The following is a 16,591-nucleotide window of genomic DNA, read 5'->3' on the forward strand; positions in this document are numbered from 1 at the left end:
TCAGATTAAAACATTTGTTACATTTTTAGAAACCCCTGTTTAATTTTTTAATTCAGGCATGGATTTGCAGCAAAAGTCTGCATTTTGGCATTGGTGCCTGTGTCAAAAAAATATGTTGTCGCGTAAAAGAGGCACAGTCGTGTAAAAATGGGCATAGCAGTGTAAAAAAGGTGTGGTTGCATAAGAAAAGTTGCCCGGTACCCGCATTTTGCACATTTTTTCCGTAACAGATTCACTACAGGAAATCTATTGGAAAGGAGGTACTAGTCAAGATATTCTCCTCCAAACAGTCAAAGATTCCTTTTTACATTAAAGGTCTTTAAATTCAGTTCTAAAAGACCTGTTGTATGCACCCTCTTTTATATGTAAACACTAATGCCCCCATTTTCTGATATTTCTTAATCGTATGTAGTGCCAATCTCAGTATCTTAACACCACAGAAACCTTTAGCATTTTTGTATTTAAACCTAACATACAATCTGATAATACATTTGACAATGCATTAGGTATCCTTGCATTCACTGTGATAGCTCAAAAAAAGATTTTCTTTGCATAACTCCCATTTGTTCCATATTTATTCCAGATAGGAGAATGGTATGGGGTAGACAAAAGGCTAAATATCTTGCAAAAGCAGTGTTATGTTAAACTACTTTGTTAACATTCTTGTAGACTTGCCAAGTTGATGAAATATTCTGTAGTTTTACAAAAAAGTGGCTCGTGGCTTATTTTCTTGTGGGTGTGGCTTATAAAATAAAAGGCTAAATATAGATCTTCTCATGGTAAATATATAAACATTCTGTAACCTAGATTGCAAGGTTCTGACCCTCTGTATGTAAGTAGATTGTATTCACTTCTGACATGCCATTATGCCAAGGATATGCTTGCCTTTTGCACCAGTCACAAATAGGTATTGCCTTGTCTAGTTTTTGTGACTCTGCCTGTTTTTCTGTGCAGAATAGCCTGCTGTTGGAGAATTACAGGCTATTGGTAATTTAACCTAATAGCACAGTACATTTTGCCTGCATACTTTGGATGTATGTATAGCCAGATGCCAGAGCAATAAGAACTCTTATGAGACATAATGGCAGGAGTTGCAGAATACATTCCTCTACCAAAAATAGTCAAAATATTGAGAGTCTATTCTTCTGTATTCACAAGCAGTCATTTTGCTAAGATTTTCTATGGTCAGCAGCGTGCTCAGGTGATTTAGGCCTGATAGCAGATCTGGTAGCAGATCTGTAGAAAAAAGTCTAGGAGACTTTTGCACCACAGAAATTCACTTAGGGTAAATGCAGTTGTGAACGTTTTGTTTGCTAATAGCAGATCTGCCCATCTCATAATTGTAAGACATAGTAATATGTTACTGTTGTGACATTTGTCATATATTCTGTTAGAAGGTACCTTAATACAGATCACATACCTTCAAACAAAGAATTAATAACCTAAATTATCTTTACTCTGTATAAAATCATTATTTCACGGGACGCTTTTCAAACCTTACTAAACTCCATAGTGGCTTCTGATATCCCCATAATGTATGGTAAATGGTAGGTAATCATCCCATACACAGCGCTTTCCAACTGGTGGCCGCGGCCCCTTTTTTGGCCCCATATAAAGGTCTGGTTAGTGTGACTGCTTACCTTTGTGTAAGATTTAAATGGTATCAGTACTGAGATTAATTGGCCCCTGCATTGTTAACACCTCAGATTAAGGCTGTAAACCCCTGTATTATTCACACCTGTTTGGCCCTGCATTGCTCACACCTGTACGATCCTGATAGGTTTCCCTGTCTGCTGCCCTGTCTGTACCTATTCTACCCTGCCTGTGTTCCATACTTTGCCTACCCTATGCTGTCTGTGTGTGCCATATTCTACCTGCCCTATGCTGTTTGTGTGTGCCATATTCTACCTGTCCTATGCTGCCTGTGTGTGCCATATTCTACCTGTCCTGTGCTGCCTTTGTGTGCCATAGTCTACCTGTCCTATGCTGCCTGTGTGTGCCATACCCTGCTGGCCCTATTCTGCCTGTGTTTGTCATACTCTGCCTGTGGGAGGGGAGTCTGGTGGGAGTTTGTTTGCATTTGAAAATAGTTATTATATGGTCTCTAAGGTGTTTATGTGCTGCGGGTTGCCATGCTATCCACAGGGGAGAAGGAGGCATATGGATTTAAGGGTGTGTCTTAATATGACTTCATGAACTTTATTTCACCCATGAGTGATGGATGATATCCCTTCAGTGAGCACCAATATTTGTTTTTTTTTTTGCTGTGTTACCACCATTAATGTGGATATGATCTTAAAAGTTCTCGTGATAATATGAGTATGGTTTTAAGTAGGTGTAGTTTTTAAAAAGGGACTGGTCAAAACTGGCTTCCATTATTGGCCCTTAACCAATTAGGTCAGAAAAATTCCAGCCTTTAGTACCACAGTAATTGGACAACACTTCCATACAATATGTAATATTTAGACCAACAATTTCCATGATCATGTTACCAGGTATCTTTTCCTGCTCTTATTCCAGAGATAGGCCTCAAAAGTGTACAAACCCTTGTTCTAGCCAACACCTCCTGCTGAGGTTAGATTTTTTTTGACTGTCTAGTTTTGATAGTAAAGTTTCAGCATATGCAAGGTAGTTCCTTTTGTAATAATACACAGCACTCTTCTGCCAATTCTGCTTTTGGCTTTCTATGCCCCGCACACCATTAGACTTGATCTGATTATGTTTATGGAAGTTTGTGCTCAAGCATCTGTTCCGCAGGCTCTGCCATCTGCATATGCTAAATGTATATTTCAGCAGGAATTTCCATAATTATTTTATGTTAGCATTTGGGAGTGGGCATAGTTAAGACAGGGAAGTTTATCCTCCAGGGTAAATCTGGAACAATAAGAAAAAAAAAGCTGAACAAGGGGAAATATATAGTGTAAAGTCATATCATCTTCTAGTGAAGAAGATGCAATTCATATTTAAACAGATGTTTGGTTTGCACACACTACACTGGCTGGTGCCTCCTGTCTTGGCACACAATAAAAGCAATACGAAGCAAAAGTATTGGTGACCTAAGATGAAAAAGCGTGGGAGCAATTTTAAAGAAGCAATGCACTGATATTACATTTAAATATTTTGCCTTGGTAATTATGACACAGTTGTATTTAAGAGAATGCTATGTATGGAGATGGTATAGGATCTATTATATATATAATAATGTCTGAGACCTGGGTTTTCTGGGTAAGGGATATCTCCATAATTTGGATCACCATACCTAAAGTCTTAAAAACATTTAAATATTTTAAAAAAAACCAAAGGATTGTTTAGCCACCAACATAGTTTCATGGAACTTAGTCTGAATCAGTTACAAGGTAATGTTCATTATTAATTATAATTTATTATACAGAACAAAAGGAAATCATTTATAACAATTGTAATTATTTGCTGAAAATGGACAGGAGATGGTCTTCATGTAATTTGGAGCTCTGGATAAGGTATTTCTGGATAAGGGGTGCCATGCCTGTCCTTTATATTTTTATGCTGTATTTTGAAAAAATCTAGTGCTAGTACAACCTGCTTTCATTAATTCACAAAAACATGGCAAATCCAAAAAGTAAAAAACGCATTCACTGGAGCTAGGATCGAAGTGCTAATACAAAGTCTACAGATTTAACAAGCGGCAGACTTCCAGTGTAAAAAGGCATATACCTATGGGTGAAATTGTGGGAAATTCCCTACAAAATCTTGTTAATGCAGTGGCATTAAACATTACTTTGCAGTCTGGTAAAGGAACATTAACACCAAAAATTTAAAATGTTTTAAAGTAATAAAAATATAATATACTGTTGTTCTTCACTGGTAAAAGTTGTGTGTTTGCTTCAGAAATGTTTAGAAAATCTTTAGAAACATTACACAGCCAATAACAGAAAAGTTTTGTAGAATACAATAGAAATCTACTTAGTTTATATGTAATCTGCTATGTAACCTGTGCCTTTTTTCCTTTTTTTCAATGGCTGCCCCCATGGATACACAGCAGCTTTGTTTATATAAATTATAGTAAAGTTTCTGAAGCAAACACACAACTTTTACCAGTGCAGGGCAATAGCACATAATCTATGAATTACTTTGATACACTTTTATTTTTTGGTGTTACTGTTCCTTAAATCAAAATGTCTGCACCATTCTAGCTCCTAGGAGGTATTTCTTTATTTGAAAACTGTCCTTTGAAATAATGTACACAGTAAAGACAATTTATGTAATTACGTTTTTGTTTGGAGGTACAAGATCTGTATAAAGGTACCTTTAAAAAAGGTGTATCATCTCATATCCGTCACAATGACTTTTTATATCCTTTCTAAGAGAAAAACTGTAACAGAATTATGACGGTACAACAGTAATATAATACTGTAATACAGTAATATCATACTGTGCCTTGCGATGGGCAGATGGGCAAATATTCTATTAGATTGGGGCCATAGCACCAGAGCTAGCTGCTGACCTTAGCAAACTGATATGACTGTTAGTGAATTTAGAAGAATAGACTCCTGCAACTCCTGCTATATTTTTAAACCCTTGGCAGGAAGAAGGTCTTTGTCCATAGGGCTTACAATCAGAGTGTGTAATTTAAGGATACAAATTGGAAGGTAATAAGTACAGCCGTTAACAATTGTAGGGAATTGCCCAATATGTACCAAGTCAGATACTGTAGTTTGCTATTGATGAAATGCTTAGCATTTGAATTTATTTTTAAAGAGGTTAAAGGAATTTAGGGATGATTTATTGTGGGAGATGCCAGTGGACAGAAGTGGTATGAAAATGAGGTGGCTATGAAGGAAATAAAGGCAATGGTAACATATAAAAACACGTAAGAAGATGTAGTGAGGTGTGCACGAATGAGGAGCTTTTGTAAATTTTGACATGTATTATCAGGGATCAAGATGGGTTCTAAGTATTTAGTGGTAAATATATTTCAGTTGTTGATTGTAGGGAAATCTACTCAGAAAATCAGCAAGCATATCAAAAGTATTACATTTAAAAATGGAAGAAGAGTAAGGTTTGATGAAAAGGCTATTAGTTGAGTATTTGTTAGAATTAATTTGACATGGTATTGATTCATCCAGGAGGAAGAGGAGGTTGTTAGGTGGCAGTTTGAGACCTGGATCTGAAATTCATGTGTTAGTGAAGGTGTTATTAATTATATACACTGGTGTTACAAAGTTGAAAAACAGCTAGAAATTTTCCTGTTTTTTATATAAATTGATACTTTTTTTCACCAAGGTGGCATTAAATTGATTGGACTTGATAGTCAATACTTTGAAAACACCCCAATAAACAAATTATTAGTGTCGAGAGGTACTGCTGTTTTAACACCTTTATTATTCTAATTAGAAATTGGCTGGCTAGCCTGTTTAAATTCTTAAAACCATTCACATTGATTGTGAAAGTTGTGATCACTATTCATATATTATCATACAACCACCAGAAACTTCATATGGTGCAATTCATGTCAGTCCTTTGATCGCCAAAAACAATTCCTGAAAATTCAGTTTTCCTTTAAAATTTCTGGAAATTGGAAATGAGTCTTAAATATAATTTAAGACTCATTAAATCTCTTTTATATAAAGGGAAATATAGTGAGAATATAAAGAATATAGAGAGAGAAAAATCAGTGATTACCTTGTGAGTTACACGGTGGGCTTAAATTGTCAGTGGGGATAAGGTAAAGACTATTCCCTTTTAAAGAGAGTAGAGCACAATATCCATCTCCTTTATGATATTACCTATCCAGTGAGGGCAGGTATAAATTGTATGTAGCAATGTTTAATAGCAAACACCAGCAACTCTTGCTTGAGGCATCCCCCAAGTCACCATATCTGTGCTGCAAAGTGATTGTTATATAAAAGAGTCAATCTCATCTGCTGTTCATGCTCAAGGGTCTCTCTCTCTGTGTTACTGATGCCTCAGATGGTAGAAGGTTTTTGCCAGCTTTCCCTCACACTTATGTTCCCAGCACTCACATTATCCTGGCTGTTACAGCAGTCTCTGCTCATTCCACTCTCTTTTAATTTACACCATTTCCTTCTTTTCCACAATGCATAACCGCACAAACAGTTTATAATGTATTAATACTAAGCTTCCTCTGGAACTTTTTCTGTCAACTTTAAGCTAAAACCAGTTTAGATTAGTCAAGTATAATATACGGCAAGTTATCAAACAATTGAAAATGTCACCACATACTTTTTATTTAAATTAACAGTTGTGTTCATCAAATTTCTTACATTAGAAATATACTTCAGATTGTTGTCCTGTTGCATGATTACATTTGCACAAATCAAGGGGATGGCATTATATAAGTGCATACAAACTTTTGAACAGTAGTGTATCTGGATATCAGTTACATGCTGATGATATGCACTGCCAAGTAAATAGATGAGGTTCTCCAAGAGATAATGTACAAGAAAAACATGTAGCCCCACACTAATATGAACCAAAGAATGAGAGACAGAGAAAGTTCATTTGGAAAGGTAAAAAAAAACCAAGGATGCATCTATACAGTATGGTTGATACTAAGTGAGGGAGAATTTGCAGCATCATGTAATAAGTACAGGAGCATACAACAGAGGAGGGTACGTTGGGCTTTGGAATCTTAGCATCATAGGCAACTTTATATTTGGTAAAATAGAGTGAGATTGCTTAATACCAGATATTACAGACCGTATTCATGAAAATGGGAAACAATCCAGAATCTAAGGGACAACTGAATATATATGCAAGAGCTAGAATAAGGACAGCAGCAAAAGTATTTGATGCCATATTTTGAGGGGAAAACATGCTGTTTTGACATACCTTAAGGGGCTGATTTACTAACCCACGAATCCGACCCGAATTGGAAAAGTTCCGACTTGAAAACGAACATTTTGCGACTTTTTCGTATGTTTTGCGATTTTTTCGGATTCTTTACGAATTTTTCGTTACCAATGCGATTTTTGCGTAAAAACGCGAGTTTTTCGTATCCATTACGAAAGTTGCGTAAAAAGTTGCGCATTTTTCGTAGCGTTAAAACTTACGCGTAAGTTTTAACGCTACGAAAAATGCGCAACTTTTTACACAACTTTCGTAATGGCTACGAAAACTCGCGTTTTTACGCAAAAATCGTATTGGTAACGAAAAATTCGTAAAGAATCCGAAAAAATCGCAAAACATACGAAAAAATCGCAAAATACCGATCATTACGAAAAAAACGCAATCGGACTCCATTCGACCCGTTCGTGGGTAAGTAAATCAGCCCCTAAGTCTACTAAAAAATCAATAAAACATTAAATAAACCCAATAGGATTGTTTTGCCTCCAATAAGCATTAATTATATCTTAGTTGGGCTTAACTACAAGTTACTGTTTTATTACTACAGAGAAAAAGGAAATCAGTTTTAAAATTCTAAATTATTTGATTATAATGGAGTCTATGGGAGACAGGCTTTCTGTAATTCGGAGCTTTCTGGATAACGGGTTTCCGGATAAGGGATCCCATACCTGTATTTAACTTTAAAATCCCACATCTTTTATTTTATATCTCTTCTCCAGATTGTAATCTCTGATAAGCAGGTCCCTTGTTAAGGCCTTCTCTATTTTCGGTATCTACACCTATTTATTGTACAGTTCTGTGGAATATGGCAGTTTATAAATGTGTGTTAATAATAATAAAATGTTAATAATAAAAAAGTTGAGACATCAGGCAATACATTCTAGTTATTTCCCAGGATACCTAAATTGTGCTTTACCGATGCCATGCAAATTGTTGTCAGTACTCCCTAGCACTACCAGCTAATGTGAAAAGGGCCTTGTCTGTTCATGCTGGACTCAGAACAATGGACAGGTGTCAAGATAATAGCTCTCCCTGACACCTCTCCTAAAGGAATCAACTACAGTACCTTAAATAATAGGCACTTCGTGTTTCTATGCTGCTAGATGCCAGTTGCGGGTGGAGAAAATATCCTGTCTCAAGCAGCAAAACACTCATGTGAGGATTTTTGCAATGTTGATCCACCTTTGAATGCTTCATGTGCATCAACTCAGGTTGTGTTTAATTTGATGTTATCAGGAGTAGTGATGGACATATTAATTGCAGCTTTAATTTACATCAGTAGGATTGGCCTGCCAGTTAAAATATGCTGTTGAAAAAAAACCTCTTTGTGACTTTAGCTTTAGAATCTCTGAATCACTGTGTACAGTAAAGGCCATACAAAAGTAGCACAGTGCTTTCCACATCCTAAGTCTATTTTACACAGTTAGAGGCAATGGGAACTTTAGACTAAAATGTATTAAATACGGTAAGAGGTAATGGTTACCTTGACCAGTGGAACTTTTGGGGCCGCTGCCATCTGATGCAGCAGCCCCGATGGGGCCCGCCACCTGCTCCACACTTACCTCTTCAGGATCGGAGCAGATCCTGGGGGGGGAAGGTGCATCATTTTAAAAAATAAAAATTCGGCTCTTACAGTTACCAGGGGCAGCTTTTTGCCATCCCTTATTACTGCCCGCTCACTGCCACCTGAGGCAAGGTTCTTACTTTGCCTTATGGCAAGAGCGGCCCTGACCTTAAGGCAATGGTATGTTTCAACAACTCGGTTCAAAATTAGCTCAGAAATCTTCTGCACCTCTGAATATACATCTATACACAGTGACAGAAGGAAGAATAGCACACAACAGAAGACAAGGAGAAAAATAAGATAAGAATGGAATACCAGAGTCAGTAGTGTCTGAAGAACATACTGCAAGCAAACGATCATGCACAGTAAATTGAGATTGATGACAAAAAAACCCAAACATTAATTAGTTTGAAATTAGCTGGAGTTTGAAATGGTAGGAGGAATTATTTGCAAAGCACACAGTGTAATAGTATTACAGAATAAACAAAATCATGATAATATCCCTTTAAGTGGAAAAAGGACATGGGATCAAGGGAGCAAATTTTGAGCAGTGCTGACACACTTCAGAAGAAGATTAAAAAAAATCAAAGGCGGAATGGGGCATAGAAAGGGGGAGACAGTTGATGTCCATAGGGATGGCAATGTGTTTGTGCATGGAATATAGTTTGTGCAAAAAGTTAGATTGGTAATCACAGCATTGCAGCATCTAATTTGTTATTCTTTATCTTTTTTGGATGTATTTCAAATATTGATAAGCACAGAATTATGTTGGGTTGAAAACCCCAACATACTGTTCTTTGACTTTGGCTTATTCTTCCGCTGCTTCTTCTTATTATTCTTAGCGCCCCCCATTTTCTAAATACTACTCCTCCTACAGTTTTAGGGGTACAACACCCAAACTCGCCACACATCTTCGCCCTATAGCGGAGCAGGTTGCTTGTGCTTTTCTAAGTGATCCCGCCCCCCGTCCATTGACTTTTACAGGGAAGATTTATAAACTGCTGCCGCACTTACAGCTGTGAAGCTACACCCCCCAAACTTGAATAACATAATAAATGGGGTCACCCCGAATGAAACAGCAACATTTGTTGGATGACCCCAAAGTGGTCCCCAAACTTTTTACACTTGGTCACTAGGGGACTGCAGTTTTAGTTTTGAAAAGTGGGCAGAGCCACCAACAGCTAATGAAATTTCACCTATTGATTTTTATTGGTCAGTGACTGGGTGACTACGCATTTAAGGTTTTTTTTTACCACAAAGTGGGAGGGGCCAGCAACAGCCAATCAAATTTCACCCATTGACTTTAATAGGGAAATTGAAACTGCTGCCAATCTTACAGTTTTGAGGCTACACTCCCCAAACTTGAATCACATAGTCATGGGGTCAGCCTGAATAAAAATATGATGATTGCTGGATGCAGTAGAACTGCTAATGGTACGGTCCGATCTTTAGTCATGAAACTGTATCATTATTACCCCTGTCCCCCTAAAGTGGTATGGTCCGAACCCCCATCCAATAAATTGGTACGGCCTGACCCCCCCTCCAAGAAAATGGTACGGCCCGAACCCCCCTCCAAAAAATGGTACGGCCCGAACCCCCCTCCAAAAAAATGGTACGGCCTGACACCCACATCCAAAAAAAAGGTACGGCCCAACCCCCCCCTTCCAAGAAAGTGGTACGGCCTGACCCCCACATCCAAAAAAATGGTACGGCCCGACCCCCCCTCCAAAAAAATGGTACGGCCTGACCCCCACATCCAAAAAATTGGTACGGCCCGACCCCCCCCCTTCCAAGAAAGTGGTACGGCCTGACCCCCACATCCAAAAAATTGGTACGGCCCGACCCCCCCCTCCAAGAAAGTGGTACGCCCTGACCCCCCACATCCAAAAAAATGGTACGGCCCGACCCCCCCCTTCCAAGAAAGTGGTACGGCCTGACCCCCACATCCAAAAAAATGGTACGGCCCGACCCCCCCCTCCAAAAAAATGGTATGGCCTGACCCCCACATCCAAAAAAAATGGTACGGCCCGACCCCCCCCTCTTCCAAGAAAGTGATACGGCCTGACCCCCACATCCAAAAACCCAAACTCGCCACACATCTTCGCCCTATAGTGGAGCAGGTTGCTTGTGCTTCCCGCCCCCCGTCTTTTTGTGACGCCGCTCCGAACCCCCCAATTTTTCCATTGACTTTGACAGGGAAGATTTTCAAACTGCTGCCGCACTTACAGCTTTGAAGCTACACCCCCCAAACTTGAATAACATAATAAATGAGGTCACCCCGAATGAAACAGCAACATTTGTGGGATGACCCCAAAGTGGGAGGGGCCAGCAAGTGCCAATCAAATTTCACCCATTGACTTTAATGGGGAAATTGAAACTGCTGCCAATCTTACAGCTTTGAGGCTACACTCCCCAAACTTGAATCACACAGTCATGGGATCAGACTGAATGAAAATATGATGATTGCTGGTTGCCCAAAAGTGGGCGGAGCTGTGAACAGCCAATCAGATTTTACCTATTGATTTGGCAGACATTCAACCTGCTGCCATTCTCACAGTAATAACACCAGGGTCCCCAAACTTTTTACACTAGGTTTTAAAAAGTAGGTGGAGCCATCAACAGCCAATCAGACTTCACCTATTGATTTTTTTTTGTTTAAATTTAAAATGCTGCTTTTCTCACACATTTATGTCAGGGTTCCCAAACTTTGCACAGTCAGTCACTGACTGACTACATATTCAGGGTTAGAACAAGTGGGAGGAGCCACCAACAGCAAATCCATTTCCACCCATTAGATTTCATTGGATTATATTTAAACTGATGCCATTATTTAAATATTAATTCCAGGGTTGTTAAAGTTTCCAGAGTTAGTCACTGGGTATTTGCCGTTCAAAGTTAGAAAAAAGTGGGCGGAGACACCAACAGCTAATAACATTCCACTTATTTACTTTCAATGGTGAAGTGTAAAATGCTGTCAGTCTCACAATTTTTATGCCTGAGTCCCCAAAATTTGCAAAGTTGGTCACTGGGGGACTGCAGTTCAAAAATAGGAAAAGTGGGTTGGGCCACTAACAGCCAATCAGATTTCATCCATTGAATTTTATTGGTTTAAATTTAAAATGCTGCAGTTCTTTAGCTATTAATCCCAGGGTCCCTAAACTTTGCAGAGTTAGTCACTGGGTAACTGCAGTTCCAGGTTAGAAAAAAGAGGGCGGAGCCACCAATCAGATGTCACTTGTGACTTTCAGTGGGGAAATTTAAGTTGCTGCCATTCAGACACTATTAAAACCAGGGTCCACAAACTTTGCACATTGGTTTTTACTATATAACTGTGGTCCAAGGTCAGAGAAAGTGGACAGAGAGTCATGTTTTTCAACCCAACATGAAGTTTGTTCTCAAACTTCCCTTTCTAGTTTTATAATGCCATGCGACTATACAGCTAAAACATATTAAACTCACAAAAGAACATGTTATATTCATACATTTGACATTGATTATCATTAGTGATGAGCAAATCTGTCCTGTTTGTGTGAAATGCAGCTACCGCACAAACTTTTTTTTTTGACGAGACCATGATTTTTTTTTGCGTCTGCGTGCCTTTTTTGATGCAACTGTGACTTTGACACAAACACAACTTTTTTTTGCATGGCCGCAACTTTTTTGATGTGACTGCAGCTTTTTTTTCTCACTCTGCAAATTTTTTTTGTAGTGCTAAATTTTCATAGCAGTTTTGCAAAAGAAATGCCAATGGCAAAATGGGGGATTTTGCGGTGAATCCATGCTGCTGAAAAAAATTGCTAATCGCTAATTATCATTAATCAATGTCAATAGATGACACTTCCACTGCTGCCCTTTGTACAAAGGTGACCTTGTTCTTGACATCAGTTCAGTGTCTCCACATATCTTCTCCTAAACCATTTTTATTTAGCAACAACTGAGACCAGTAAACAGAAACAACCATGCAGAGATGTCACAAAACTGCATATATACACAAATGTGCTAAGCATAATTATATACATTTGTAAGTTTAATGTTCCTTTTGTTTAGAGTTATTTTAACAATAGAAGGTCCGGTTGGTCTACTCACAACCATGTTTGTAGGTAACCTTACGCTTTCAGTTAGGCCAAATAAGACCAGCTGACAGTAAATCACAACCATCCATAAATTGTGTCTGCATTTAGACCAAACTGCAAATAAATCTTCCATGCAGCATGTGCTATCCTTGGGCAAATGTAGGCTTTATTAATTAAATCAAGTTAATGTGACTGAATCACTGGAACAGACTTGCATAGGTATCTTCACTAAATGCCCTGAAAAAAATGTAATCCAAAGTTCGTTTTTAATAAATATATAAAAATGTAAAATAAATACATATAAACAATGTATAATATGGAGTACCGGTACCAATAAGTGCATTCATGCAAAAGTGAGCCACTAGTTAGAAAAATTCAAAAGGCGGTGTATGATTACATGGTAATGCATCTCTGATCTTGTAGTTCCTAGAGGAGATGTCTCCTGAGGATATCATAGGGGAAACTACTGTAGAGATTGATAGCTAGAACAACAGGGACTAATAGGTAAATACAGAATGTAGGAAGTAAATGGATATGTGAAAAACTGGTCTGACAGACAAGGTATATTGTAGTTACAAAGCCTAAAGAAAGGAACTACACAATTAGACATCAGGACGATGGCATATAGATGGTGGACATGGGGGGAACAGGGAGACAAATACATTGTGATAGTTGGATAGTTATAGAAAGGCTAATATAAAGTACTAGTGATAGGTTGAGGACTGCAAACTGATGCACACAAGAGGCTAATTAAATGAGGGAAAGGAGAAAAGAACCCAGAGTAATTTTTTATCTTAATCTATTGGACGGTTTACAGTTATGAGCATGTATTAACCAAGATTAAGAGAGACTTTACATAGAAAATCAAACATGTTTATATAATGTAAGATGACAGTATCTGCCAAAGAATGTGGAAATTCAGGTATCCTATTTTCCGCAAATTAACTCTAGACAGAAGGACAGTAGTTGGTAGTGCAATGTATACCCCTTTCGGTTGTTCAAATACTGGTTATACTCTTCCTTGCTCCTGTTATATTTCACATTTACAACAAACTTTAGCGTCCCCAATAAGGCACGCATTTTCTGAAAATGTGTTGCAGGGAGTCTTAAATGTTAAGAAAAGTGTTCTGTTATTTTCTTTTTATTTTGTTGAATGTAACTCTTCTACTGCTGTAGGATGAGATAGAGAGGATGAGGATGAGAAAAGACATTAAGAACTGAAATTCACCTTACTTCAGCAATTTCAATATAATAATAGCAACTTTTAAATTTGTCTTTATTTATGATTATTTAGTCATTTCAACTAAAAGCTAAATCATTAAGAAACTACAAAAAATAGAAAATAAAGACCAGTTGGAAATAGTCTCAGAAAATACATAATAGCTGCTTAGATATTCACATATGTAATAACAGATGTAGCTTTTGTACAAGTTGGCCATACACAATAAGATCTGCTTGTTTGATGAGGTCACCAAATGAGCAGATCTATCCCTGGGATAAGATTTGTAGTCTTTTTTATTTGCACAGTATGCTGGCTTATTACTATTATATTCCCGCATTTTAAAAAATTGTGCAGCCTAAAGGTGGCTATACACTGAAAGATTTGGCTATACACTGAAAGATTGTCTCGAATCACATTGACAGGATGTAGGCCATCAGGGTAAGGACCACTTCAACAAACCGGTGTGTTTCTCACCCTGACAGGGTTTTTAAAGGGGATATATACCATAAGTTTTTACAATGCACTAAACCATGTAAAATAATGTAAAATAGAAGTAAGTGCTTTTATTGTAATACCTTTGGGTTCAAATATGTCCATAACTGCTTGAAAACGATGCTCTACCCAGACCTTATGTAAGCTTCTGGTTTGGACTCTTCAGCATGTGACTCTGGGCCGCCGGCCCTGATAGACTTCACTGATGCAGCAGAGCTACTTAAAGCGCAGTGAATATGCATAGGGTGGGCAGGGCTTTGCGATGTCACAGGCAGTCTTTTCCTGCTCTACTCGCTCCTCCCCCCCCCCCCCCCCGGCAGCAGCACAAGCAGAGAGACACAAAGTGAGTAAAATGGATGGGGTTATCCCTGCTACTGTTAAGTAAAGCCTGGCAGTCAGTGCTGTGACCACTTCCTGTGGGAGACTGAAGTGACACTCCCATGTTTCATTTGGCTCTGGCTTCTGCTTAGAGAGGTTGTGTAAGTAGCTCTCATATAATGGCAGTTTTAGGAGGGAAAATGCTTTCAAAACATCTTTCCTTCTGCATCATTTCACATTTTGAGGGAGGATGAATATTATAACTGAATATGAACTTTATATAAAATGTCTCCTTTAAACTTGCCAACTGCCTGATTTTTGGCCATACATCCAGTGGCATAACTAGTGTGCTCGTCTCCCCTGCAAAAAAATCTTGTGCCTGACTCCTTACCCAGCCCCTTGCACGCCCAGTCCCCACCCCTCACCGCCTGCAGGTAGAAGAGTGGCAGGGGAGGGGGGATTTCTTTATTGCTATAAAGAAAGCAGATCCTATGGTCTGCCCCCCCCCCTGCCAAGTGGGGTCTGCTTCCTCTGTAGTTACACCACTGCAGATATTGGATGGGTAGGCCCATCTTAGGTCCCTGTACACAATAAGCTACCAACTCTGTCACAGGGGAGCATAAAGACACTGATATTACAGTGCATAGCGTGTTCATTTCAGATTTTGTTCCTATGTACTGATATATACTGTGTATACAATTACTGCAGTGGTGAAGTTTGTGGTTTCTGTTTCATTATAATGTCCAAGGTAACCTTCACTGTTTATGGGTTTAGATAAATTTACATATCATATCATATCATATTTACATATTTATATATTGCTCACCAACCCCTTGGATGTTGCTCTCAGTGCCCCCAAACCAGGTAGTTATTTTTGAATTCCTGACTTGGTGGAAAGTTTTGGTTGAATAAAAACCAGATTTACTACCAAATAAAGCCTCCTGTAAGCAGTTAGTGTGCATAGAGGCTGCCTAATAGCCAATCTTAGCCCTTATTTGGTACCTCCATGCACTTTAATGATGCTTGTGTTGCTCTCCAAATCTTTTTATATTTGACTGTGGCTCACAAGTAAAAAAGGTTGGGGATCCCTGGATGATTGCAGTATCTCTTATCCACTATCTACTGCTCTGTTAGTTTTGATTTTTGAAAGAAACTAATGTTACCTAGTCATTTTAATAGATTTTGAGATTTATTTCAAATAAAAGTCGGAGTATGCTGGTTAAGAAATTTTTTTTTTAAGGATTACTTGTTAATTTATATAACAAGATGCATGTACATGATATCAGTACATCCTCTGACTGCTTTATTATTTTTAAGGATGGGCCCCTTAATTGCCATCAATCCTTGGTTTATTTAACCTGATGAAGTAATTGTACAGAGAAAAATCTTTTTCTGATAAGGATGAATTAAGGAGCCATCAGCTGCTTGAATAAAGAAGGGAAAGACAGGGGCCGTCTGGGCTCTCCCAGTTCCACAGTGAAGCTGCCACACTTTGTCTCCACCTAACTCGGATTTCTGGGTTTGACAAGGGGCAGATGAGAGCAGAAGTTATTGTGCTGGGTTTTAAGTCTATGCGGCAGCTGACGGCTGCAATAAGCATCCGTGAATGGCTCAGAGCAAGCAGCTCAAAGGTTGTATCTTTATGATCTTAGCAGTTCTCATTTTAACTCGTTCTGTTACTGAACAAACTTTCCTAGCAAGTGCTTTTAAAAATAGAAAAGTCTGGTGCCAAATTTAAATTTGTTTGTAGATGAGCATTATTTTCATAGGCAGTGCTTTTATTTTCCAGCCTGCTTTAAATTTATAACCTTTGATCTTTTAACGGAAGATATCTAAAACTTTTACTTTATTGCTCAAAAAAAAATCATTAACTTTTGCAACTTCTGCCTGAAGCTATTCCACCACTCTATCTCCCTTTTAGAAAAGGACTATAATACTAAGCATTTGTTTTCTTTTCAGCGCTATAATATATAATTGTATCCATAATAATTAAGTTATGACTACATATAAAGTATACAGTATATTTACTTTTTCCTTGCTACAACTTTTTTTTCCTTTAGTTTATGGTTTATATGA

General features: G+C 38.2%; 1 protein-coding gene across 23 annotated transcripts in view; it reads left to right on the forward strand.

The window, feature by feature from the left end:
• Positions 1-16,591, forward strand: part of kcnma1 (potassium calcium-activated channel subfamily M alpha 1) — a 305,326-nt gene that overhangs the window by 228,413 nt on the left and 60,322 nt on the right. The window lies entirely within an intron of this gene.

Source organism: Xenopus tropicalis, chromosome 7 (assembly GCF_000004195.4).
Source record: "Xenopus tropicalis strain Nigerian chromosome 7, UCB_Xtro_10.0, whole genome shotgun sequence".
Classification (NCBI taxonomy): domain Eukaryota; kingdom Metazoa; phylum Chordata; class Amphibia; order Anura; family Pipidae; genus Xenopus; species Xenopus tropicalis.